The 26,227-nt window shown below is 44.8% G+C and overlaps 1 protein-coding gene across 2 annotated transcripts in view; it reads left to right on the top strand.

Moving 5' to 3' along the window:
• The window catches only part of LOC142256868 (sulfotransferase 2B1-like), a 120,926-nt gene that overhangs the window by 22,925 nt on the left and 71,774 nt on the right, over positions 1–26,227 (top strand). Inside the window, exon 1 of one of the 2 annotated variants that reach the window (XM_075328811.1) lies at positions 1,967–2,072. The exons of the other annotated variant lie outside the window; for it this stretch is intronic. The gene's annotated coding sequence lies outside the window, so the exon portion shown is untranslated. Of the gene's footprint in view, positions 1–1,966; positions 2,073–26,227 lie in introns of those variants that run through there. 2 annotated transcript variants of the gene reach the window in all.

Below are 26,227 nucleotides of genomic sequence, written 5' to 3'. Positions count from 1 at the left end.
GAAACAGAGCCATACACAGTTACAGCTATCCCATATCCTGAGTCAGATGTCTATGAAGTGAAGAAACCCGGAATGGCTCCACAGATGGTGCACAGGAACCGCATGAAGCTATGCACCAAAGAGGATCTATTGGTGATGTCATCACCTCCTCCACAAGTCATGCCGGTCTACAGACCAATTCCTGCAATGGAAACACCAGCCAGACAACCTACTGTGGAAGAGTCCCTCTACAACACTCAATTTATCCTTCCATGCTATCAATATGTCCCCATCTCGGTTCCTGCTCCAGTTGTTGCTCCTCTGCCAACTTCACCTGATCCAGCAAACAATATATTTCCTGCTCAAGAGGAAGAACAAGTGTTGAGGCGTTCAGAGCGAAGCACAAAAGGAACACTTCCAGCCCGCTACAGAGACTAATAGCTGAATAGTCAGTTTAGTAATGTTTAAGCCTCTGCACCTGGGTAATACCAAGCACCTTGTTTATTATTTGCACAATTTTCTGTATACAGCCATGGACTTATGGACTGTTTGTTGCCACTAAAGTGCCTTTCCAGAGCCTTTCATATGGACAATAGTATATTGCGGAAAGAGACTCTATCTCATATTGGCACTACCACATTCATGTTTTGCATTTGTTCATTGCCTATTGTTCTTCCATCTGGCTGCATATTCTTGCCTTATTGTTACTGTGCTTTAAATATATATTTCCTTCCTTTCTTAGCAGTCCTCCACTCGCACAATCGCCGAGGACGGCTCACCTTCAGAGGGTGAGTATGTAGTGGCCCGGTCCAGATTGTGTCTGTTTCTTTAAGTACATTCACTTACATGTAATATTATGCTATATCTTATAAGTAAAGCATTTTTCATTTGTTGTGTTCTAGCACCATCTACTGGTGAAAACTGTAAGAATCTGAAGTGTTCATTGGGTGTTATCCTATTGGCTAGTTCTTGGTCACATGGCTCAATAGGTGGAGCTATTCTCCAGCCTCTGTCTGGAAAGAACTGGAATGAGCTGGTTCTGGCTGAGTCTCCTCTGAGGGAAGACATTATGTGGAGTTTCTCTTCATCACAAGACTCCTGCTAGGCCCGAGGCCTAGAATTTCACCATGACTTTTACAGCCAATATGCTGAAGGATTCCTATCATGAATCCTCACTGGCCAGATATACATTGTGCATCTCTTCAGACAGTAGGGCATACTGATTATATACAAGACCCTACTGCATGCAGATTGGGGAAGTTTGAGGGTCTCTTACCCCACTGCAATATTAGTGGCTTTCATGCCATTGTCCATGCACCAGCCGTCCAGTCCCCGTAGCGCGCTGGGCAACTTTCTACATTTGCTTACATGTACTGCACGTGTCTGAACTAGCAGTGAAATTAACCCCAGGACTCCAGGTCTGTACAATCTTATTATGTCTACCCTCTAAGCTCAAGAGACTCTGAACCTGCTTCTAAAGGCATACCAGTATTACATCTGAAACAAATTGGGCTCTTAAAGCTACAGAACCCTAATTACACTTCAGCATTCAACACCAAGCTGTATTTGCTGTGGCCTACCCACAAAAGACCGTGAAACATTCTGTATATTCCGTGTTGTTTTCCTTTGTTCCTGCTGTATTAAAGCAACTGTTATCCCCAAGACTGTGTCTGTGGACTGTCCATCAGCTATGGATACTGTGTGGGGGTGGATAGCAGGGAACATCAGGGCCTTGTAGACCACCCAGGGAATATGGCCCCTGCACCCTTGTGCCAGAACAGCAACTGTGACATATAGAACATTTGTGGTCCTCTGTCCCTGGGCCCTTACATTTGCAATAAACCGAATACAGCCGGATTACCGGCTATGTTATAGTGTAGATAAGTGATTTTTCATACAGACCAATTGATATGCGTTGAAAACATTTTCATCTGCATTGGTATGTGTTATTTAATCATTAGATTAGTGCATGTAATTACAGGCTGAAAACAGCAGATAAACTCAGAGAGGTGGGGCATTTCTGGAAGCAAACGGGAGAGCCAGAAAGGTGCGTGCAGCACGAAGGAGCCAAAGGACAGGAAAAAGACACAAAGGTAGGGGAAACAAACTTTACGTCGCACTCGGTCTGCATATTAACAGTATACTATGCTTTGTGAAAAATATTTAAGTTCCATCAATTATTTTTTTAAGACCCATTGCTTTTTTAAAAAAATTAAAATAGACATATGAGTAGGGATGAGCGGACCCATGGAAGTTCGGGTTCACTGAGTTCAACGGAACTTTAGTTAAAAGTTCTGTTTGGAACACGGACTTGACCGAAACTTTACCACAGATAGACCCCAAACTTCATATAAGTCAATGGGGACCCAAACTTCTGTCCTGTTCAATGGCTGTTAAGTGGTCATAGTAAGGGCTGTTTTTTACTGATTCCTTACCGTCTTGTAATATAGATCACTGTAAATGGTCCTGTAAATTATATTAAGTGAATAACAGCTGCTGAGAAAAAATGGATTGCATAAAATATCAGATAGCACTAGTCAGATGTATTCGCACATATGAGGCTGTTTCATAGGGGGACTAAGATGGTCATGGTAACTCATTGGCTCCCCTGATTGCATAGTTGGTGGGATGATAGTAGCCAGTTTGCTCGCAGTGGAAGGAGGCCATTTAAATGCAGTTGTCAGAGATTTACAGTGATATTTAAGTGATATTTAAATGCTTAAACAACAGTGATTTGCGCCTATTCTGTTCAGTATTGATAGAGAATATGATAACTGAAACACAGCCAACGTCTGCTCGGTACAGAGTGAGCCCCCTCTGTACACCCCACATGCGAGCTATGGTAAAAATGTGTCACATATCATTGAGGGGTTAATAAATGTAGCTCTGTATGTGTAATTCGAATGCCTTTTTTTTCAGAAACTGATAAATTCAAAGTTGCTGCAGGGTAATATCTTTCTGATGACATTCACAGGAACATAGCATTTCTCCTGAGCAGCTGAAGCATCACTCTGATCAGCAGAAGCGATCAAACAGTGTAGGACTAGTAAAATCAATAAAAATGTAAAAAAAAAGTTTTAAAAAATATGAAAAAAAAAAAAAATTAAAGTATATTACTATATTATTATAATCATATTGTTTTCGCCAAGTTCAGAAATGGCTGACCTATCAAAATATAAAATCAATTCATTTAATAGGTAAAAGTGAGAAAAAAAATTCCAAACTCCAAAATTACATTTTTTTTGGTCACCACAACATTGCATTAAAATGAAGTAACAATTGATAAAAACCATCACATTTATCCAAGAATGTTATAATTAAAAACACCAGCTCAAGATGCAAAAACTAAGCTGTCACTGACTCGCAGATCCCGAAACATCGGGTGTCAGAATATGGTGGAAAAAAGCACTGCTCCTTTTTTATGACAAACTTCTGAATTTTTCTCACCGCTTGGAAAAAAGTAAAACTAACATTAAAATGAATGGACACCTTTTTTTAACCCCTTCATGACCGAGGATGTACCCTGCACATGTCTGATGCTGATTTGAACAGCAGACCTGTACAGCTATCAGATGCAGGTGGATCCGTGGCCCCCCCTGCACCTGTTAACCCCTTGGATCAAGCTGTAAAACTGTGACAGAGCAATTTAAATGGTGGGGAAATCGCCTTTCTCTGCCTACAAGGGAGGCCCTGTGACATGATCATGGGGAGCCAATGGTTGCCATGGTAGCAACAGGTCATGTAATGACTCCTGTCGCTATCATGATGTAGTTCCGGTTACATCTGGCAGAGCAGCGGCTGTAACAGGAGAGCAGCATTTCTGATGATCAGAGATGGGCAGCTCTGATCAACAGAAAAGAAAGAATGATCAGACTGCTGATCCTTATAATACCCTAGGGGGCCTAGTAAAATAAATTAAAAAAAAATAGTCTTAATTTTTTTGAAAAAAGTAAAAAACCTAAAAGTTCAAATCACCCCTCATTTGCCCCATTAAACATTAAAAGGTTAAAAACATAAAAAAATACACATATTTGGTATTGCCGCATTCAGAAATGCCCAATCTAACAAAATCTAAAAAATGAGAACGCTATGGGTCACGGAAAATAGCGCAAACAGTGTGCCACTTTTTGTAGACAAAGTTATTAATTTTTTTTAACACCTTAGATAAAAGTAAACCTATACATGTTTGGTATCGATGAACTTGTATCGACCCGAGGCATTGTACGGACATAGATCAGTTTTTCCATGTAGTGAACACGATGAATAAAATACTCCAAAAACAATAGTGCAATTGCACTTTTCTTGCAATTTTTCCACACTTAGAATTTTTTCGCTATTTTCCAGTACACTAAATGATAAAACTATGGTTTAATTTAAAACTATAACTCGTCATACACCATGCGTGGCAAGCGCGTTCACACCAACCGAGGTCTGATGCATAACGAAAAACAAACCTCAAAAACACCACAGACAAGGGAGTACACCGGGGACACAATAACAACGATGAGCCCTGGGACTAGTGAGAGAGTAGGTGGGCACCTCCTAACCTCACCTGTAGGTGGTCCTACTCTCCTAGCCAGTCCCTATACAGTCTCTGCAACTGTTGCCAAGCAGCACCATGGATCCCTAAGAAAAACCATATAGGTGCCCTGACTAGTGAGAGGCAGGTGAGGTACACTAGACCCACTGCTGCGCTAAAGAGACAAGAGGGTAGGAGACACAAACATGGGATAAATAACCAAAATGGATAGGATACGACTCCAGAAGAATTCACTGCAGCCTCTTCCACCAAGGCGGCTTTCATACAAATAACTTTATAATAGTGCTAAAAAATGAATGTTGATTTTCTGGTCCTGAGGAAGAGGTCCCTGCACCTTGAAACGCGTAGACCTATGGAATAAAAGAGTGATTAAACTATCAACATCTCTACATATTATTTGGCGGATTGCGCGGGTTTAACCCCTTTTTCTCCTCCTACACTGAATACAAATAACTTTGTATATTCAGGAAAATTTGCTGTGAGACCTAGCTATTTAAACCCAAGGGGGATGTTTACCATGCAGGTGCAGCTTACCCTAACTGCAGGAGAGCTGCTGGCAGAAAAACTGACATTTAAGTACTTCAGTACCAAAGGAAATGAAACATTTAAATGCAGAGTCCCAGATACATACAAGGGGCTCTAGTCCTCAAGCTGCCACCATTCTCCAAAAATAGGGAAACGACCTTGACAACAGATTGTCTTGCAAAAAACAAGCCTTCGTATGGCAAGATTGATGGAAAAATAAAAAAGTTATGACTCTTGGAAGAAGGGGAGCAAAAAACGAAATAAATTGAAAATTGCCCGGGGGATGGGGGGGGGGGAAGGAGTTAATATGTTTTTTTTACTTCAATAAAGATTGAATTTACAATTTTAAGAATTTTGCTGATCCTCCTTCCCCTTTTTACTTTGTGCTATTTCACCATGTCAAACAGATTTGGTGTCTGCAAACTTCTAGTGTCCTGGGGAATCATATAGCCAGGTCAGTTTTACCATATAGTGAACATTCTAAATACACAAAAACAAAAAATCTATCGTGAAATTGTACTTTTTATAGCAATTTCACTGCACTTGGGTTTTTTTCTCGTTTTCCAGCACATTATGGGGCAGAATGAATTGTGCCATTCAAAAGTACAACTAGTCCCACAAAAACAAACCCTCATATTGATGGAAAAATAAAAAAGTTATAGCCTTTGAAAGACAGGGAGGAAAAAACAAAAGCGAAAAATGGAAAATCGCCGAGTAGTAAAGGGATTAATTATCAAATTGTAAAGTATTGGTTGAGGCACTATACAATATGTGATTTATCAAATTCCGATGCTACGGAAATGTATTGTTAAAAAATCAGCGGGCTTGTGTCATTCAAAGAATGACCTTGTTCAAAAGCAGAAAGGTATTTATTTATTGCTTATGGGGTTACTAGTGCATAGGTTGATGTTGTGTCTGTTTGGAAAGGGAGTAAACATCGCTGAACAGGTTGTAGTTGTCCCGTAACTACAGGCAAAGCGCAGCTCTTACATCATTCAGCACAGACTGAATGTGCAGTCATTAACCCGTAATAGCAGATGCTGTGAAGTGTCACAAACTGCCTCCACATTCAAGGGTGAGTGTCAAATTTAGTATTATGTTGTATTGAAAGTAGTTGGGATATTGTAGAGGTACATACAATACAACCATTCATCTGTTTCAGTACTAAAAATACAGGAAATAATTGCCACAGTTAACCACAGGAGCAAGAACCCATATTTATGATATATATATATATATATATATATATATGTATATATATATATATATAAAATATATATCTATATATATATATATATATATATATATATATACTGTATATACATTTAATAGACAAGAATAATAGCCAATTTTTTATATTGAAATATATAAAGTGTATTGTAATTTTAGGTCTTTTCTTATATGAAGTCCTGGGGGGACTCTAGTTTCCAATTGGAAAATCCAGAAAGATTCTATGTTGAGAATTTTCCTTTGCAGATCACCTCCTCTTTTCGATTTAAGGACTTTCTCAATGCCTATGAATTTAAAGACAGCGAGCTCTCAGTTGTGTGTTCTGGGGAAGTGTTTGGAGACTGCAAAACATTTGATTGCATTTACCTTGACGGCGGATGAATTCTTTGAGTGGGCCACGCGTGCATCCGAAATATTGTAATTTGCAGATTATCTAATTTATAAAGTTTATATTCCCCGTGGTGTTGCAGTTAAGAAACGATTTTATGTTATAGATCTTTCCTGTGTGGTATGACACAAATCAGTTTCCAAGAAGTGCACCTTGTGTGACCCACATTAGTGAAAACCTTTGAAGGAAAGCGAAGTACAGCTGACCGACTGTTTTGTTTGTTATGAAGTGGCTGGGAGATAATTAACCCAATGTGGGAGATTTTTTGGGGACATATCTGATATTATTGTTCTGTGTGATTAATGCAAATTTAGGATCCAGGATCAGATAGGGAAGGTATTTTCTAATTATATCAACAATGTTCTTAAGTTGAGGACTCAATTGGGTTGAGAAGGTGATCATAGAATTGAAGGTCTGGTTTTCATTTCTTCTCTTCTTTTTGTTACATAAAAGTGTAGATCTGTCTATACCTGCAACAATATTATTAGCTTGTTTTAATGACCAATCAGTGCACCCTCTATGGTGGAGTTGAAAATTTTTCTGTGAATCCGCTTTGTAAATATTGTCATCAGAATAATTATGTTTAGTTTTTATCAGTTCCAGTCATGGGTGTGTCACACGTAACATACAGTACAGTAATAGAAGGTTACAGAATTTGGTGTATTCAGTGTATTCAGTATTCAGTGTACTAGGTAGCTCCTCTTCTGGGTTTTCATCATTTTCCCTTTAAGACCCAGTGGAGCTCCTCTTCCCTTCAGCTGCTAATCATCTGTATGTCCCCTTGGGTTTAAATACTCTCATTTTCCCTGGACTTGTGCTGGTGATATTCAGCTCATTCAAGCTTTGGATGCAAGCAGGTGGCTTGCACTCATCTGTGATTTTGTTGCTGTAACTTTGCTGAACTTCTACCTGAGTCATCTGTGGATAAATGGTTCATGCACTTTTCCCCCTGTGTGTCCTCCTTGTTGTCTTCTTTAGTGTTTAGTGGGGTTGATGAAGAGCTCATCCCATCCGTTACCTAGTTAGGGCCCAGCACTAGGGATACTTAGGGTTAGGTATCCAGCTTAACGCTTGGGTGTGGAATCTGTCTAGGTTGGCAAGGAACCCCAGGGATCAGTGGTAGGTTTTATCATGGGTCACCATCTCCCTCTTCCCTAGACAGTGGGCTTCCCTTCCCTTTTGCCATTTGTTTGGTACTTCCCCGCATCCAGCATATGTGACAGTTTGCCTACAGGAATGTTAATGATTATATGTGAAGGGTGACAAGATTGTGCTATTTGAATCAAATTACTATCAGTTGTTTATCTGTAAGGGGATATAATGATTTTTGTTTCTTTTTCTGTTAAAGTAATATCCAAAAGGTTTATGGTATTATTGTGGTAAATCTAAGAAAATTTGAGGTCAAATGGATTGTTATTCATGTATTTGAATGATAACGTCATGTATTCTGGAAGCGGCCCCCTTCCATATAAATAACAAGTCATCTATAAGACGACCTTACCGCACAATGCTGCAATGGACAAAATTGTTTTTGCTAAACAGATACTTCTCTTTACATACTACCATTACAATGTTGCCTAAAGAGGGGGAAAACTTACCCTCCATTCTCGCTCCTTGCCTTTATACATAAAATTCCAAAAAAAACCCTAAAAAAAATGATGGGTTAAAACGAAGGAAGTGGCTGTAAAATTGAATTCTTGTATTTGTTTATTATATGTGCTGTATTTATGTAGGAAAAATATCAAATTAGTAATTACAATATAGTGTGGTATGGAAGGATACAGACCGACCATGTCGCAGCTTAGCCAGCCATAATCCATATGCTAAGAAAAATCATTAGGTGCAATAATAATGTATTTTGTGTCTTTAAGTATGCCAGATCATAAATCACCAGAAGCTACAAATAATGATCCACCCCACACTCCTAACCGCTCCCCCAAAGCACTGATCCCAGAAAGGACCGGTCTAAATGGAGGGGAATGTTTTTATGTATTTTCAGTAGGGCATGGTATATGGGTGTAATAGGATGGGCAGCAAATAAAAATTCTGATCATTTTTGATCACTTGCTCTGATGGTGATCCCTTCTTGTAATATTGATTGTAATTCTTTTTGAGAACGTATAGTGTGGGGTCAAAAAAGATCTTGTTGTACACATTGCTGTGATTCAAGAGAATGGAATTCATTTTTAAATATAGCCCCGCATTAACCCCTTCAGCCCCAAGCCTATTTTGACCCTAAAGACCAGGCCATTTTTTGCAATTTTGACCAGTGTAATTTTATGAGGTTATAACTCTGGAACGCTTCAGCGGATCCTGGTGATTCTGAGAATGTTTTTTCGTGACATATTGGGCTTCATGTTAGTGGTAGATTTAGGCCGATATTTTTTGCATTTCTTTGTGAAAAAAAACGGAAATTTCGCGAAAATTTTGAAAATTTTGTAATTTTCAAACTTTGAATTTTTATGCTCTAAAACCAACGAGACATATGACACAAAATAATTAATAAATAACATTTCCCACATGTCTACTTTACATCAGAACAATTTTGGGAAAAAAAATTTAAGGAAGTTATAGGGGTTCAAAGTTTATGAGCAATTTCTCATTTTTACAACAAAATTTACAAAGCCACATTTTTTAGGGACCACATCACATTTGAAGCGATTTTGAAAGGTCTACATGACACAAAACACCCAAAAGTGACACCATTCCAAAAACGGCACCCCTCAGGCTACTCAAAACCACATTCAAGAAGGTTATTAACCCTTCAGGTGCTTCACAGTAACTAAAGCAATGTGGAAGGAAAAAATGAACATTTTACTTTTTGCAACAAAAATGTTAATTTAGCCTCAAATATTGCATATTCACAAGGGTAGCAGGATTAAATGAACCCCCAAAATTTGTTGGGCAATTTCTACTGAACACGCAGATACCTCATATGTGGCGAAAAACCACTGTTTGGGCGCACGGCAGGACTCGGAAGGGAAGGAGCGCTATTTGACTTTTTTGAACAGAAAATTAGCTGGAATCGTTAGCCGCACCATGTTGCGTTTGGAGAGCCCCTGAGGTGCCGAAACAGTGGAGCTCCCCCACATGTGACCCCATTTTGGAAACTAGACCCCTCATGGAATTTATCTAGATGTTTATTGAGCACTTTGAGCCTCTGGGGGCTTCACAAAAGTTAATAGAGTTGAGCTGTGAAAATAAAAAAAAAAAATGTTACCACAAAATTGTTACTTCAACCAGGTAGCTTTTTTTTCACAAGGGTATCAGGAAAAATTGCACCATAAAATGTATTGTGCAATTTCTCCTGAGCACACAGACACCTCATATGTGGTGGAAATTAAATGCTTAGGCGCACAGCAGGGCTCGGAAGGCAAGGAGCGTCATTTGACGTTTCAAACGCAAAATTGTCTGGGATAATTAGCGTATTCCATGTTGCGTTTGGAGACCCCCTGAGGTGCCGTACCAGTGGAGCTCCCCCACATGTGACCCCATTTTGGAAACTAGACCCCTCATGGAATTTATCTAGATGTTTATTGAGCACTTTGAGCCTCTGGGGACTTCACAAAAGTTAATAGAGTTGAGCCGTGAAAATAAAAAAAAAATGTTTTACCACAAAATTGTTACTTCAACCAGGTAGCTTTTTTATTCACAAGGGTATCAGGAAAAATTGCACCATAAAATGTATTGTGCAATTTCTCCTGAGTACACAGACACCTCATATGTGGTGGAAATCAAATGTTTGGGCGCACAGCAGGGCTCGGAAGGCAAAGAGCGTCATTTGACGTTTCAAGCGCAAAATTGTCTGGGATAATTAGCGTATTCCATGCTGTTTGGAGACCCCCTGAGGTGCCGAAAAAGTGGAGCTTCCCCACATGTGACCCCATTTTGGAAACTAGACCCCCATGGCATAGAAAAAAAAACAGCGGCAGATGGGGGGGGGGGCGGCAGATGGGGCGGCAGCAGATGGGGGGGCAGCGGCATATAAAGGGAGCATCTGTGATTGTGAGACGGCGGCTGGGATAGGGTGGGGGCGGATGGGAGAGGGCGCAGTGGATGCAGGAGCGGCAGAGTATTGGGGGGATAGGCGGGTGGGTGGGAAGGAGAGTGGGAGGTGAGATTGGGGCTAGTTACCCTACAGGATGGATCTAGGCAGCTGGATCACAGGAGATGAAGAAGGCAGCAGATCGGGGAGGGTGAGAGGTGGGGGAGAGAGTGCAGTGCAGATCACGGAGGAGACAGGTGAGCAGAGAACAGATCACGAGGGTGAGAGGTGAGGGAGAGCGGACAGCAGATCACGGGGGTGACAGGTGAGGGAGCACAGATCACGGGGTGACAGGTGAGGGAGCACAGATCACGGGGTGACAGGTGAGGGAGCACAGATCACGGGGTGACAGGTGAGGGAGCACAGATCACGGGGTGACAGGTGAGGGAGCACAGATCACGGGGTGACAGGGGAGTGAGCGCACATCACGGGGGGACAGGGGAGGGAGCGCACATCACGGGGGTGACAGGGGAGGGAGCGTACATCACGGCGGTGACAGGGGAGGGAGCACACATCACGGCGGTGACAGGGGAGGGAGCGCACATCACGGCGGTGACAGGGGAGGGAGCGCACATCACGGCGGTGACAGGGGAGGGAGCGCACATCACGGCGGTGACAGGGGAGGGAGCGCACATCACGGCGGTGACAGGGGAGGGAGCGCACATCACGGCGGTGACGGGAGGGAGCGCACATCACGGCGGTGACAGGGGAGGGAGCGCACATCACGGCGGTGACAGGGGAGGGAGCGCACATCACGGCGGTGACAGGGGAGGGAGCGCACATCACGGCGGTGAGGGGACGAGCAGCCGATCACGAGGGAAAGGGGCCGGGCAGCAGATCGGGGGGACCGGTGGCACTGTGGCAGATGGAGGGCGGCGGCGGTGGATCGGGAGGTGTGGGGGTGAGTGTGCGGGCAGCAGATACGAGGGGTGGGGGTGCGGGTGGCTTATCGCGGTGGAGGGCAGCGGCGGCGGATCGGGAGGTGTGGGGGTGAGTGTGCGGGCAGCAGATACAAGGGGTGCGGGTGCGGGTGGCAGATCGTGGCGGAGGGCAGCGGCGGCGGATCGGGAGGTGTGGGGGTGAGTGTGCGGGCAGCAGATACGAGGGGTGGGGGTGCGGGTGGCAGATCGCGGCGGGTGGCAGATCGCGGCGGAGGGCAGCGGCGGATCGGGAGGTGTGGGGGTGAGTGTGCGGGCAGCAGATACGAGGGGTGGGGGTACGGGTGGCAGATCGCGGCGGAGGGCGGCGGCAGATCGGGAGGTGTGGGAGTGAGTGTGCGGGCAGCAGATACGAGGGATGGGGGTGCGGGTGGCAGATCGCGGCGAAGGGCAGTGGCGGCGGCGGATTGGGAGGTGTGGGGGTGAGTGTGCGGGCAGCAGATACGAGGGGTGGGGGTGCGGGTGGCTGATCGCGGCGGAGGGCGGCGGCGGATCGAGAGGTGTGGGAGTGAGTGTGCGGGCAGCAGATACGAGGGGTGGGGGTGCGGGTGGCAGATCGTGACGGAGGGCAGAGGCGGATCGGGAGGTGTGGGGGTGAGGATGCGGGCAGCAGATACGAGGGGTGGGGGTGCGGGTGGCAGATCGCGGCGGAGGGCAGCGGCGGATCGGGAGGCCGGTTTCATACAGTGCAATGGCAGGGCGGCAACTTCCGGGTCCCATGCTCCGGTCTCATAACAGCATGGGACCGGAGCTTGTCGCCCTGCCATTGCACTGTGTACACTCACTGTGCTGGCGTGCTGCAGGGACGATGATGGGGGCGGTAATCGGCAACAGGTCCACTGTGATTGGAGAAATCGGTCACAAGGCCAATCTCTCCAATCAGAGCTACTGGAGCTGGGGGAGGGTGATCCAGTGAGGTTACCCAGCTCCAGCCAATGGCCAGTGCTATAGCTGCACTAGCCAGGGCTGGATTTCAATGTTTCAGTCACTTTAAGTGGCTGGAACATTACAGTGGCTGTGATTGGTTGAGCGGCGTTCGTCAGCCAATCACAGACTCCGTAGGTCCGGGGAGGAGGCACCACCCCTCCTCAGGTCAGGTACAGGTCCCCTCCTCCCCGAATCTGCGGTTTATCCTAACTTTTCGCAGTCACCGGAGGCTCCGGTGCCGCGATTACGCCATGACGGAAAGATCCGTCCTTGGTCGTTAAGGCCCAGGGCACCATGACGGATCTTTCCGTCCATGGTCGTGAAGGGGTTAAAGAGAACCTGTCACCAGTTTTATGGCCTATAAGCTGCGGCCACCACCAGTGGGCTCTTATATACAGCATTCTAACATGCTGTATATAAGAGCGCAGACCGCTGTGAGAACATAAAAAACACTTTATAATACTCACCTAAACCGGTCGCTGCGGTGCTGTTCGGCCCGGTGGGCGGCGCTGTTCTTCAGGACTGGAGCCTCCTCTCTCGGCCATCTTGCTCCTCCGTCTTCTGAAGCCGGCGTGCATGACGCGTCCATGTCATACACACTCGCCGGCACTGAAGTCCTGCACAGGCGCACTACAATACTCTGATCTGCCCTGAGCAGAGCAGATCAAAGAGCGCCTGTGCAGGACCTCAGTGCCGGCGAGTGTGTATGACGTGGACGCGTCATGCACGCTGGCTTCAGAAGACGGAGGAGCAAGATGGCCGAGAGAGGAGGCACCAGTCCTGGAGAACAGCGCCGCCCACCGGGCCGAACAGCACTGCAGCGACCGGTTTAGGTGAGTATTATAAAGTCATGCAAGGGAAGGATGAGTCCTGCACCACTCGTGAACCTCCGTTACCGGGATGATAAATTCTCACTTGTAGGAGCTTGCAGCACCAGTATGGCAATCACTCCGGTCACAGCGTGCTGGTCAGGTATAAAGATAAATTCCGAGCATCAGGGTAAGACGAAAATGACCGCAAAACAGCTGCTATACCGAATGTTCTTTATTCAAGTTTTAGTGCAGGATAAAAACAGCGGCAACAGGAGACATGGATACCGGCCCCTCACAAAGGACGATGGCCGTTTCGCCTGCAATCAGGCTTCTACGGGTCCACGTCTAAATGCAGCATGGCTCTCCTTAAATAGGGGAGTGTATCCAGATGCCAAGCTGCACATACAAACAAATTAGGAATGTCAAGTGATTTTTGTGAAAACATACAAACAGTTAAAAAACCATGTGTCAGCAATCACTGCTGAAGTTAAAACCAATACTTTGGGTAGATCAGAGTTTTACAGAGTTTACAAATTTATACAGACTTTTTGCAACTTTTTTTCAAAAGCATTGCAGATTTATACAGATTTTTTACTAATTTTTTACAAGTTTTTTGTTGGTACATACAGGTTGCCCACAAGTTCTTTTAGGCTGGAAAATGAATTGGTCATAATACAGAATAAGGAAACCCTCTCTACCAATGTCCATAACGACTACCATAATTCTTTTCATATTAATTGAGCACACCATGACAATCTTCATGTGCATAGATCCTTACAACCCGGATCAACAAAGAGGGATGATCATTATAAAATGCAATAAACCATTCTCTAAAACTATATATCTATTCATGATAATTATCATCACTTTTTACCTACTGATTGAGTATTTCAAAAAGGCAACATATCTCGCCATGAATTAAGCATGTATACAACCTTTATACAAATAACGTAATTAATGAATAACCAATCCTTGTACCTCACAAAAATACTGCCAGATCGTTCCGGTCATTAAGACCCAAACCACCTTGTGCTCCATATTTTATTATTAATTTAGCCTCCGTTTGTAGCAAAATTTTGTGGAGGTCCCCACCCTGTGGGGGTAAGGTCGTTCTCACTAAGCCTGCGAATCACAGAACATCAGGACAGCTGGCATGAGTCTCACGTACGTGTTCGATTAATCTGGGGGAACCTTTGCCCGTGTGGATTGAATTATAGTGTTCTTTAAAACGGATATATAAACACCTAATGGTTTTTCCAATATAAAACCTTCCATATGGGCATGTCACGACATAAACCACGTATTTTGTTTTACATGATATAAATTTTTTTACTTTATGCGTATATGAACCAATCTGCATGGACTTGCCAGTAAGGTGCAGGCTGCAAAATCTGCACTGTCCGCATCGATAATTTCCCACTGGGGACTGTGTGTCCAACCAGGATCTCGGACTCATCAGCCTGTTCCTTACTAGCAAGTCCCTCAGATTGTGACATCTCCTGTATGTGACTAAGGGTCTAGAGCTAGTCATGCTTACTAAGTCTGAATCATTCTCCAAAATATGCCATTTCTTTCTCAAAATCTTCTTTCTTACATCATGCATAGGGCCAAATTTAAAACTAAACATGAATCTTTTGTTAGCATCACTTTTTTCTCCTCTATTTTTATCATTATTATTCCCATTACTACTCCTAATATCGCTTCGTGGACAGATATCAGGCTCATCATTTATGGCTCTCTTCCATGCTGAATCGATGATCGCATCGGGATAACCCCGGTCCTGCAGTCTATGTTTCAAATCATTTGCCTGTTCCGACAAACCCTCACCGGTACTGTTCGTTCTTTTCAACCTTAAAAACTGGGCATAGGGTAGGGCCGTTTTTGTATGTTGGGGATGCGCGCTCTGGAAATGTAGTAAGGAATTGGAGGCAGTCGGCTTTCTGTAAACTTTAGTAGAGATTATTCCCTGTTCCACCCGCATTTCTACATCTAAAAAGCTGAGAGAATTTCCTCCAAAAACCGACGTGAACGACATGTTCATGGTGTTGTTGGTATTAAGGTATGAAACAAAGTCGGAAAAAACCTCCTCAGTTCCATCCCAGACCATGAACACGTCGTCCACATACCTCAAATAATGCCTTATATGTTTCAAGTATGGATTGGAACTATCAAAAACAAATTTACTCTCAAAGTGGCCTAAGAAAAGATTAGCCATAACGCACGACACGGGGGTACCCATCGCGGTACCCCCGCATTGTACGTACCACTGCTCCAAAAACATAAAGGCATTCCTTGACAAAACAAAATCCAATGCTTCCCCAACAAAATCACAAAATAAAGTATTTTTGCCACTCCGCGCCACTATAACCTTCACTGCCTCTATACCCGAAGTCTGTGGAATTCTAGTATATACATTTTCCACATCGATTGATGTCAAATTAAATCCTTCTTGCCATGTAATTCCTTTAAGTAGAGATATGAAATCTCCACTATCTTTGACGTAAGAGGGAATAAATTGTAGTAAAGGTCTTAAAAACCAATCAAAATAGTGGGAGAGTGGCTCAGTCAAAGAACCAATCCCAGCCACTATCGGGCGGCCTGGCGGATTATTGATATTTTTGTGAATCTTGAGTATACAGTACCAGTGGGGTTTTGTCGGGAACGGTGGAATCAATTTTTCAGCCTGTTTTTGTGAAAGAAAACCAAGAGCCACATATCTGTTCAGTAAGCGGGTGAGTTGTTTTTTATACTCATTAATGGGATTATGAGAAAGTGGAGTATATGTGGAGCGATCCAGTAATTGTTTCAAACATTCCTGCAAATACATTTTGCGGGACAGGAGTAGTATGTTACCTCCTTTATCCGCTTCGTGGAAAATTGTATCGTTCCAGGAACGCATTGTTTGCACTGCAGCCATTTCATTCCAATTTAAGTTCAAATCATCACTGGGATATAAAAGGGCTTCCACTTCCTTGAGAACCGTATCTTGAAACAAATCGATGAGATTACCGTGAGCCGTGGGGGGGGCAAAAATTAGACTTATTCCCCTTTGTAAAAATAGTTGGTGTACCAACCAATTTATTTTGATCGATTTCAAGATCTAGTGCAGGGTCATTCAGACTTAGCAAGAGCCCAGCATCCTGGATTGTAGCCAAGTCAAAAGCACCTGTCACATCAAAATGCCCATTTTCCACAGCACATGGTTGCTCACCCTCAAGTACGGTCTTCTCAGGTGCAGCTACCTGATGAAAATGTATGAACAGATGAATTTTCCTTACAGCTTTAAACAGATCGATCTTAAACTCTACAAAATCAAAGTCCTCTGGGACACAAAAATTAAACCCTTTTGAAAGAACAGACAACATATCAAATTATTCCCTCTTACGTCAAAGATAGTGGAGATTTCATATCTCTACTTAAATGAATTACGTGGCAAGAAGGATTTAATTTGACATCAATCGATGTGGAAAATTTATATACTAGAATTCCACAGACTTTGGGTATAGAGGCAGTGAAGGTTATAGTGGCGCGGAGTGGCAAAAATACTTTATTTTGTGATTTTGTTGGGGAAGCATTGGATTTTGTTTTGTCAAGGAATGCCTTTATGTTTTTGGAGCAGTGGTACGTACAATGCGGGGGTACCGCGATGGGTACCCCTGTGTCGTGCGTTATGGCTAATCTTTTCTTAGGCCACTTTGAGAGTAAATTTGTTTTTGATAGTTCCAATCCATACTTGAAACATATAAGGCATTATTTGAGGTATGTGGACGACGTGTTTATGGTGTGGGATGGAACTGAGGAGGTTTTTTCCGACTTTGTTTCATACCTTAATACCAACAACACCATGAACATGTCGTTCACGTCGTTTTTTGGAGGAAATTCTCTCAACTTTTTAGATGTAGAAATGCGGGTGGAACAGGGAATAATCTCTACTAAAGTTTACAGAAAGCCGACTGCCTCCAATTCCTTACTACATTTCCAGAGCGCGCATCCCCAACATACAAAAACGGCCCTACCCTATGCCCAGTTTTTAAGGTTGAAAAGAACGAACTGTACCGGTGAGGGTTTGTCGGAACAGGCAAATGATTTGAAACATAGACTGCAGAACCGGGGTTATCCCGATGCGATCATCGATTCAGCATGGAAGAGAGCCATAAATGATGAGCCTGATATCTGTCCACGAAGCGATATTAGGAGTAGTAATGGGAATAATAATGATAAAAATAGAGGAGAAAAAAGAGATGCTAACAAAAGATTCATGTTTAGTTTTAAATTTGGCCCTATGCATGATGTAAGAAAGAAGATTTTGAGAAAGAAATGGCATATTTTGGAGAATGATTCAGACTTAGTAAGCATGACTAGCTCTAGACCCTTAGTCACATACAGGAGATGTCACAATCTGAGGGACTTGCTAGTAAGGAACAGGCTGATGAGTCCGAGATCCTGGTTGGACACAAAGTCCCCAGTAGGAAATTATCGATGCGGACAGTGCAGATTTTGCAGCCTGCACCTTACTGGCAAGTCCATGCAGATTGGTTCATATACGCATAAAGTAAAAAAATTTATATCATGTAAAACAAAATACGTGGTTTATGTCGTGACATGCCCATGTGGAAGGTTTTATATTGGAAAAACCATTAGGTGTTTATATATCCGTTTTAAAGAACACTATAATTCAATCCACACGGGCAAAGGTTCCTCCAGATTAATCGAACACGTACGTGAGACTCATGCCAGCTGTCCTGATGTTCTGTGATTCGCAGGCTTAGTGAGAACGACCTTACCCCCACAGGGTGGGGACCTCCACAAAATTTTGCTACAAACGGAGGCTAAATTAATAATAAAATATGGAGCACAAGGTGGTTTGGGTCTTAATGACAGGAACAATCTGGCAGTATTTTGATTAATTACGTTATTTGTATAAAGGTTGTTTACATGCTTAATTCATGGTGAGATATGTTGCCTTTTTGAAATACTCAATCAGTAGGTAAAAAGTGATGATAATTATCATGAATAGATATATAGTTTTAGAGAATGGTTTATTGCATTTTATAATGATCATCCCTCTTTGTTGATCCTAAGGGGTTGTAAAGGATCTATGCACATGACGACATTGGTAGAGAGGGTTTCCTTATATTGTATTATGACCAATTTGTTTTCCAGCCTAAAAGAACTTGTGGGCAACCTGTATGTACCAACAAAAAACTTGTAAAAAAATAGTAAAAAATCTGTATAAATCTGCAATGCTTTTGAAAAAAGGTTGCAAAAAATCTGTATAAATTTGTAAACTCTGTAAAACTCTGATCTACCCAAAGTATTGGTTTTAACTTCAGCAGTGATTGCTGACACATGTTTTTTTAACTGTTTGTATGTTTTCACAAAAATCACTTGACATTCCTGATTTGTTTGTATGTGCGGCTTGGCACCTGGATACATTCTCCTATTTAAGGAGAGCCATGCTGCATTTAGACGTGGACCCGTAGAAGCCTGATTGCAGGCGAAACGGCCATCGTCCTTTGTGAGGGGCCGGTATCCATGTCTCCTGCCGCAGCTGTTTTTATCCTGCACTAAAACTTGAATAAAGAACATCCGGTATAGTAGCTGTTTTGCGGTCATTTTCGTCTTACCCTGATGCTGAGTATTATAAAGTGTTTTTATGTTCTCACAGCGGTCTGCACTCTTATATACAGCATGTTAGAATGCTGTATATAAGAGCCCACTGGTGGTGGCTGCAGCTTATAGGCCCCAAAACTGGTGACAGGTTCCCTTTAAGAATTACAAGTGCTCCCCCTTTGTCCGCGGGGTGTACAAGTCTTCATTGTCTTGGATTTCCTTCAGAGCTTGGATTTCTTTTTTTGTGAGATTGCTCTGACGTCTACTGGTGCATTTGTCCAGAGAAATTAAATCCTTTTAAATTAAATCCTGAAACTGATCCAGGATTGTTGGTCTGGATTGTGTTGGGTAAAAATACGGATTGTACATTTTGAATGCTTTGTTAAGTGATTCTTAATTCTGAATGGACGCCTCCTGCAAATGTGGCACCCCAGGGTCCAGTTGCCACAAATATACCTGTACCTGGGCAGGGAAGGATCTCCACATCAGGTAGTCCCACATACAACATTTCCACTCCAAGCCTGGAGGGGGAGCTCTACAAGTCGAGTTCAGGTGAGGTCCCCTTTAAAGCAAGGTTTGGAGGCGGACTCAGAGAGACAGTGGACAGTTGGAGAGAAGGAGACTGTGCGAGCAGAGAGTGAGGGAAGACATCAAAATGGGGAGGGCAGTGCTTAGCCCGCACAAGTAACTGTGTGACCGCCTGAGGGATCAAGAGTGAAGCAAAAGAGGAGTGACCGGGGAGGTGGAGCCTGACCGGTTCATCCCCAAGGAACAGCGCTGATTATCGGACATCGGTGTCCGAGATTGTGAGGGATCTAATCTGCCCAGCAATAAAGACCGGGGGCCAGGGAGACTGCAGATCTCCTGGCCGCAGCAGCACCTGAAGGCAAAGCCGCTACACAGAGCTTAGGGACCGCAGTGAGTACAGCAGTGCCCCTTAGAGAAGCTCCCGCTGCCTGCCATACAGGTGAAGACAGTGAGAGAGGGACAAGGTATAGCTACAGGCAGCCTAGTACCAAGGAGAAACATAGCGCAGCAGGGAGGCCACACAACTGACCTGGTGCAGAGATCCTGAACTGTTCCCAGATCACCCAAAAACTGTAACATCAGAAACTGAACCCCTTTTTAATACCTGCAAGTAAAATCTGCTCAGAGTTAATGAATTGGTGTGACGCACTTTATTTCTTCATCTGAGGAGCCATAGGCTGCTGCACTAAAGTGACAGTTGAAAAGGCTGTGAGGAAAAACCGCCATATCTGTGTACTACTAATACAGCCCTGGGGACCCCGTTTCACCTACGAGAAGCGTAAACAACTGGCTGCCTAACCATCACCCCAGAGGTCTGACCTGCAGCCCCAGTAACCATACTGGAACCGTAGGTGGCGTCACGAAGTACTTTTATTTATTTATTTTTTTCTTTATTATTTTTTTTTATTTTATTTTTTTTATTTTTATTATTTATTGACTTTCAGCGACCACCAGGACCACGGAACCGGGCACAGGCCCCCGTGACATAATCCCATTAACCAACACCCGGAACCGAGTGCCCCACGGCCCTGGGGCGGTTCACAAACATCTCAGATAACTTAGATTCACAAGTTCATTCAAAAGTTCAAGTTCAGTTAAAGCTGACAAGTTCATGAACCATCATCAGAGTCAGTATTTATTATGTTGTGTATGTTATCATCAGTTTGGTCTGAATAATGACATCTGAGAGGGAGATTTCTTGCTGGTTTGTTGATAACAAGCATTGCTTGAAATAAATGTTCTACATTCACACTCTAAATACAGCATAGGAGCATTTTCACAGGGTGGGATGGCTCAGGGTAGGCAGGGGGGTGGCCTCCATGATGCATGGGACTTCTAGGCACCTGGGGGGCGGGGTCCACTTGGAGGTAGAAGTAGGCGCAACACACTCACACAACTCAGATCAGTCGGGACCATAGTTCTGACAAGACACTCCTGGAACTCTTGGACTTCACTAGGCCCGGGGCTTGGAGCGGGAGCTCAGCCCGGGTACCTAACCACTGAGGGGGACATCCTAGGAAAAGGACATTCTCTCTCTTCAAACATCGGTGGTGGCCCCGTTACTTGCTTGGGATTGACCGGAGCTCACGACGGCAGAGACAAGCACCTGGGTGCAGCTTTAAATCAGTGAGTAAAAAGAACCTGGAACCGCAGTTGCTAATTCAAACTCTGATTAGCAACGCCGTCGACCCGCGCTTCCAAGGGACTGCCAACCCCTGTCATCCACCTGGGGCCCGCTCCGCCTGTGGGGAGCGACATGATCCCGGCTGCCATAACACCTGCCCCGGCGAGGAATTCTGCAGCGGCGGCTACTTCCTGGCCGTGTGTGGCCCCGAGGTTCGGTGTCGGTGCAGCGGTGCATTACCTTCAGGGACTCCACGCGGCTGGATCTTGTCACAGGTAGGAAATCCTCTATTTTGATTGTCGTGACGCCACTCTCAGAATTGCGGTCAGTGGAGACCGCCACTGCAGGTTAGGGGTGCCTGGGGCTGATAGTAGGTGCAGTCAGTTGTAATAGCCTCCTGAGAGTGAGGCATGCCCCAGGGTCCCGTGTAGGTGTGTGGAACTACAAGTCGCAGAATGACTCACACGCACAAGCAGGATGTCTTTCAGGGATTTTACTCACTGATGGTGGCAGGGTGAGTAACCCGGGCGTAGCTGGGATGAACCAGGCTGGAACCAGGTGTCCTTCAGGCTGACTTATGAGGGTGGCTACCAACTCGCCTTCCTTAGCCCGTTGTGTTTTGGGGTAACCCCTGCTTGAAGCCCTGCTGGGGTCGCCCAGGGAAGTTGCTGGTGCCTCTCTCCCCTTCTTTTTGGCCCGTTTGCTTGTAGCCTGGACCAGGTCACTCCGGCTGCTTGCCTCCTGTGAGCTATGGGCCCTAACTTTGGCTACGTGGCTGCGGACTCTGTGGTGTTGTCTTGGGGGTGTAAAGTGCCCCCTCATGCAGGTTTGGCAAAGGAAAGGTGGATCTATCCCTGCACTGGGACCTGTTACCCGTTTGGGCCTGGTATCTCCCTGACAGTCTCCTTACTTTCCACTCCGTTGCTCTCTCTTTAGCCGTGTGTGGATTTCGGGCAGCACTCCCAGGTGACCGTTCTCCCCCGTCGGTAGTCACTGCGCGTACGTTGTCAGAATTGTGTAGAGCTACAGGGTCTGCTTCTGCCCTCCCTGAACTTCACCACTCAACTGTCCTCGGCTCACTCTTCCCTCCTCTCCTGTTCTTGCCTACGTCACCTAGCAACCAGGCTCTCTACCACACCCCTCGAGTGGAGATGGAGGCTTCGCCCCCTCCTGGGATCCCCAGGGGTCCTCTCAAAGGTACATGTGTGAGACCTGATCACTATGCGCCTGTGTAGTCACACCTCGGTCAGCCTTCTGGATTACCTGTGTTGTACTGTCCCCAGCATGGGTGCAGTACTCAGTGGTGCCTGACCAGGTCAGGGGCGCCACAGCCGCATACCACAGGAGGCGTCACGACAAACTTTCCCCAATCACCCCGCTTTCCCTTCATTTACTGCACACCTCGGGGCAACGAAATCGGGCAAGGGCACCCGTGATGCGGCCGGACCCGACCCGCGACTGCCCGGCAACGAGAGGGTTTACCACCTGTCCCATGGGGCGCTGCATATGTATTCTATACAGTATATATATGTTTTGGCACAAACTCAAATACACTTTTTTTTCATCTCTTTTGCACACTAAGTATGCACACAGTTTACTGTTATATACTTAAAACCTATAGTTCCCATTGGATTTTTGTCTGCGATCTTTAATTTGTTACCCCCTATTTTCAATTATGTACCAAATATTTTGTTGCTTGTCATACCTTCATTGTATCTGTTTTTCTTTCACTCAGGATTCCTTCTACACTTTAATCACATTCTGCACATTTAATGTTATCCTTAATAGGTTTTCTTCCACATACAGTATATATCAGAATGAACTCCGCTGAACTCCTGTGCACTCTCACTCTCTATGGGGTGAGTGATATCATTCTCCCCTGTCCTATCAGCACTGTCTATCTGCGGCGTACATCATGTTGCAGAATGAACTTTGTTGAACTTGTGTCCTCTCACTTTCTATGGAGAGAACAATGTAGTTATTATCGTAATCTTTCCCCCTGTTCCATCAATATTGTCTCTGTGACGCCCCTGGACTATCAGGTCGTCACAGGGTATTGCATGATCTGCCCTCCCGTGCAATATCCACCTCCTTCTTGGTTATGGGTCCCCAACTACATGGTGTTGCATACATCAGCTAATCAAAATCCTAGGCACACTCTGCACCACACCCACCAGACACACCAGTGGACAGCCTGAGTAAAATAGGGTCGCCCACTTGGGGGGGTTGGTGAGAGGAGGTCAGGAGTGCCAGGAGAGAGGAGTGTTGTGTTGGAAGTGAAGGAGAGAGGAGGTCAGGAGCAGGGCTCCCAGGAAGCTATCTAGGTGGCCGACGGTGGTCTGGGCCTAGAGGAGCTGGACCCCCGGTCGCAGGGGATCGTGGCAAGGGGCATGGAACTGTCGAGGAGGACAGCCGGAGGCCTTGCACCATCACCGGGCTGGGACCAGGGCACGACGGGGTACGTAGACCCTAGGTCAGGGAGTAGCTTCAGGCAACCTGACAATTTACCCGACGAGAACGGAGCCTTCAAGATCCTCTCTCCACCCGCTCCAAAATCGGGGTACTAGCGCAATGAGGGAGGTAGGACTTTCCACTCAAACAGTCCAGAAAATCCCAAACGTGAACCCTGAGAGCAAGCTCCCACACTTAGCCATAGTGGCGAGCAGGAACCGGCAAGTTCCATACTACCGGGACCAACAGAGAAGTAAAATAAATGCCATGAGGCACTGTGGATCACCAGGCAGCACCATTGGGGACAGGACCCGAACTAGCTCCCCTCAGCGGCAGCGGTATCCAGAACTCTGGTTTATCCAGTTGTCGGTGTCAGCTTAATGGACTGAGTGAGTACGAAAGTGACCCCCTTCACATCCAACGGCACTCCCCCTCACCATCACCGAGTCCCGGGGCATTCCCCCCTACCCGTGAAGGGTTCTAACACCTGGCTGCCCCATTCCATCACACCGGGTAATCCCAACTGCAGCGGTGGTACCCCACAGTACCACATACCACGGGTGGCGTCACGAACTCTAACACAATCCCCTGTAAATACCCCCTTCATTTGAGTGGCCGCACGATGCCTGGGTCCGGAGACCCTCGAGCCACCGCGAATCCGGATCCAAACAGCTCGGCTGCTGGCACGGGGGCGGCACATCTCCTTACGGTGTATGTTGCTCTTGACTTAGTATGTTTCACTCTAATTTTTTACACATTTTTCATACACTACTTTTTTTGTGAATACACAGTATAATTCTGGTTTTGAAATATCACACATTTCTGTATATAGTATATATATATATATATTATTCATTTTTACCTTTATTTACTAATATAATCCTTATTTAATAATTTAAGCTCCAATATTACATTTTATAATGATGGCCTAGATGTGACAACCAGATCTGATACTTCTGCATAGCACAGATGTAGCAGTACTGTTTTGTGCTAACATTATACTACTAGATATAAGTTGAAATCCAGCTCTCAGTCATATCTTCTTATATATTTTTTTTCTTCCTTCTTTTTCTTCTCTTCTTAAACGTATATCAATCATTTACTTATTTATTTTATTTTGTTAATAAAGTTTTATGTCTTTATGCATTGCAAACATCAGAGCAGGACTGACAGTAACCCCTTGAACCCTGGCTCAGTGTCATGTGTTCATTTGGCGCTCTTTTTTGAATTTTTTTTGTCTCTATTTAAATCAGACAACTGCCAGTGTTTTGTAATTCGATGCATTTCCTGATGAAGAAGTGGAGATTCACTCTTAAATGCGTTGAATAAAGCAGATATACGCCTTTCAAGCTGTTTGGAACTTGTTTTCCTCTACAGCAGTGCAGTTTAATCCACGTTTCTTCTGGTTCCTTCATACTGCTTTTTAGGTGTGACACTCGCACCACTCACGTGCTCAACAGGCAGCCTCTATTTGGCAATCCAGGAGTCTTGATAAACATCTTGTGATGATGCTACAAAGTGGCGCTAGACACTACCTATATGCACTAAAAGGAGAGATAGGTAGGTTGAGCTCATAAACCAGCACGGCACGACAGTACATGGGGGGCAGACAGAAACAAGGTCAGGATACAAGCCAAAGGTCAAGGTTCCAGTAGAGTACGTACAAGATACAGGTAGCAGGCCAGGACTAGGTCAGGAGGAAGTTCGAAGTCAGAAGGGGGGAAGTCACAACAGAATCAGGGGAGGACAGGCAGAAACGGGTAAACAGCAGTCTGGAGTCAAAAGACCAAGATCTGAATACTGAGCACATGCAAGCCAACAGCACAACTGTAAACAGGAAGTACGACTGGCGGCGTCCTGACCTAACATGCTGCCTAATGAGGCAGAGCAATCACTGGGAACAAGACACATCTGTGAGAGCACCTCCCAGGTCCAGCGTGAAACCCAGGGCTGTGAAACAACCAGCAGAACATTCATCCTGCAAAATGCTCTGCATCATAGGCAACATGTACCAACTCTGCAGGAGAGCATGGCAGAACAATACAGAATGTTCTGCACAAGGAATTGTGACACATCTGCACTGTTTGGGCCTGGTTCACACACTGTCCTGTACCTGACCACACAAAGTCTTTTGTCCAGCCTGTGCAGAAAATATGACGAACACTCTGTGTTCCATCTTATGGTACATGCCCACCAAACTGCCTTCTGCTTTCCATACTAAGACCCTCTTCACACTGTCCTGTAGACTGTGTCCCCATATACAGCCCAGTCTCTATACTGTGGCTCCTCACAACATTTCCCCTTCCCGACATACTGTCCCATTCTTGCATTGGCCTTACACTGTCCCCCATGCTGCACCCTCTTTATACTGCCCCCACGCTACCCAGTCTCTATTTTGTTCCCCCTAAGATTTTCTCATCCCATACTGTTTCCTCACTTCCTCAGTATTCTTTCCCCATCACTACCAATTTTGTGCCCTTATACACTCCCCCTCACTCCCCATACTGTGTCCTGAAAATGTATTCCCCCCTTTTCTTCCCATACTGTGTCCGTATGCACTCCCCCTTCTCTCCCCACTCTCTCCATACACATGTCTATGAGAGGCAGAATTCTTGCTGGTTGTTAGG

This window comes from Anomaloglossus baeobatrachus, chromosome 11, assembly GCF_048569485.1.
Source record: "Anomaloglossus baeobatrachus isolate aAnoBae1 chromosome 11, aAnoBae1.hap1, whole genome shotgun sequence".
Lineage (NCBI taxonomy): Eukaryota > Metazoa > Chordata > Amphibia > Anura > Aromobatidae > Anomaloglossus > Anomaloglossus baeobatrachus.
This window is presented reverse-complemented; position numbering and strand designations above follow the sequence as displayed.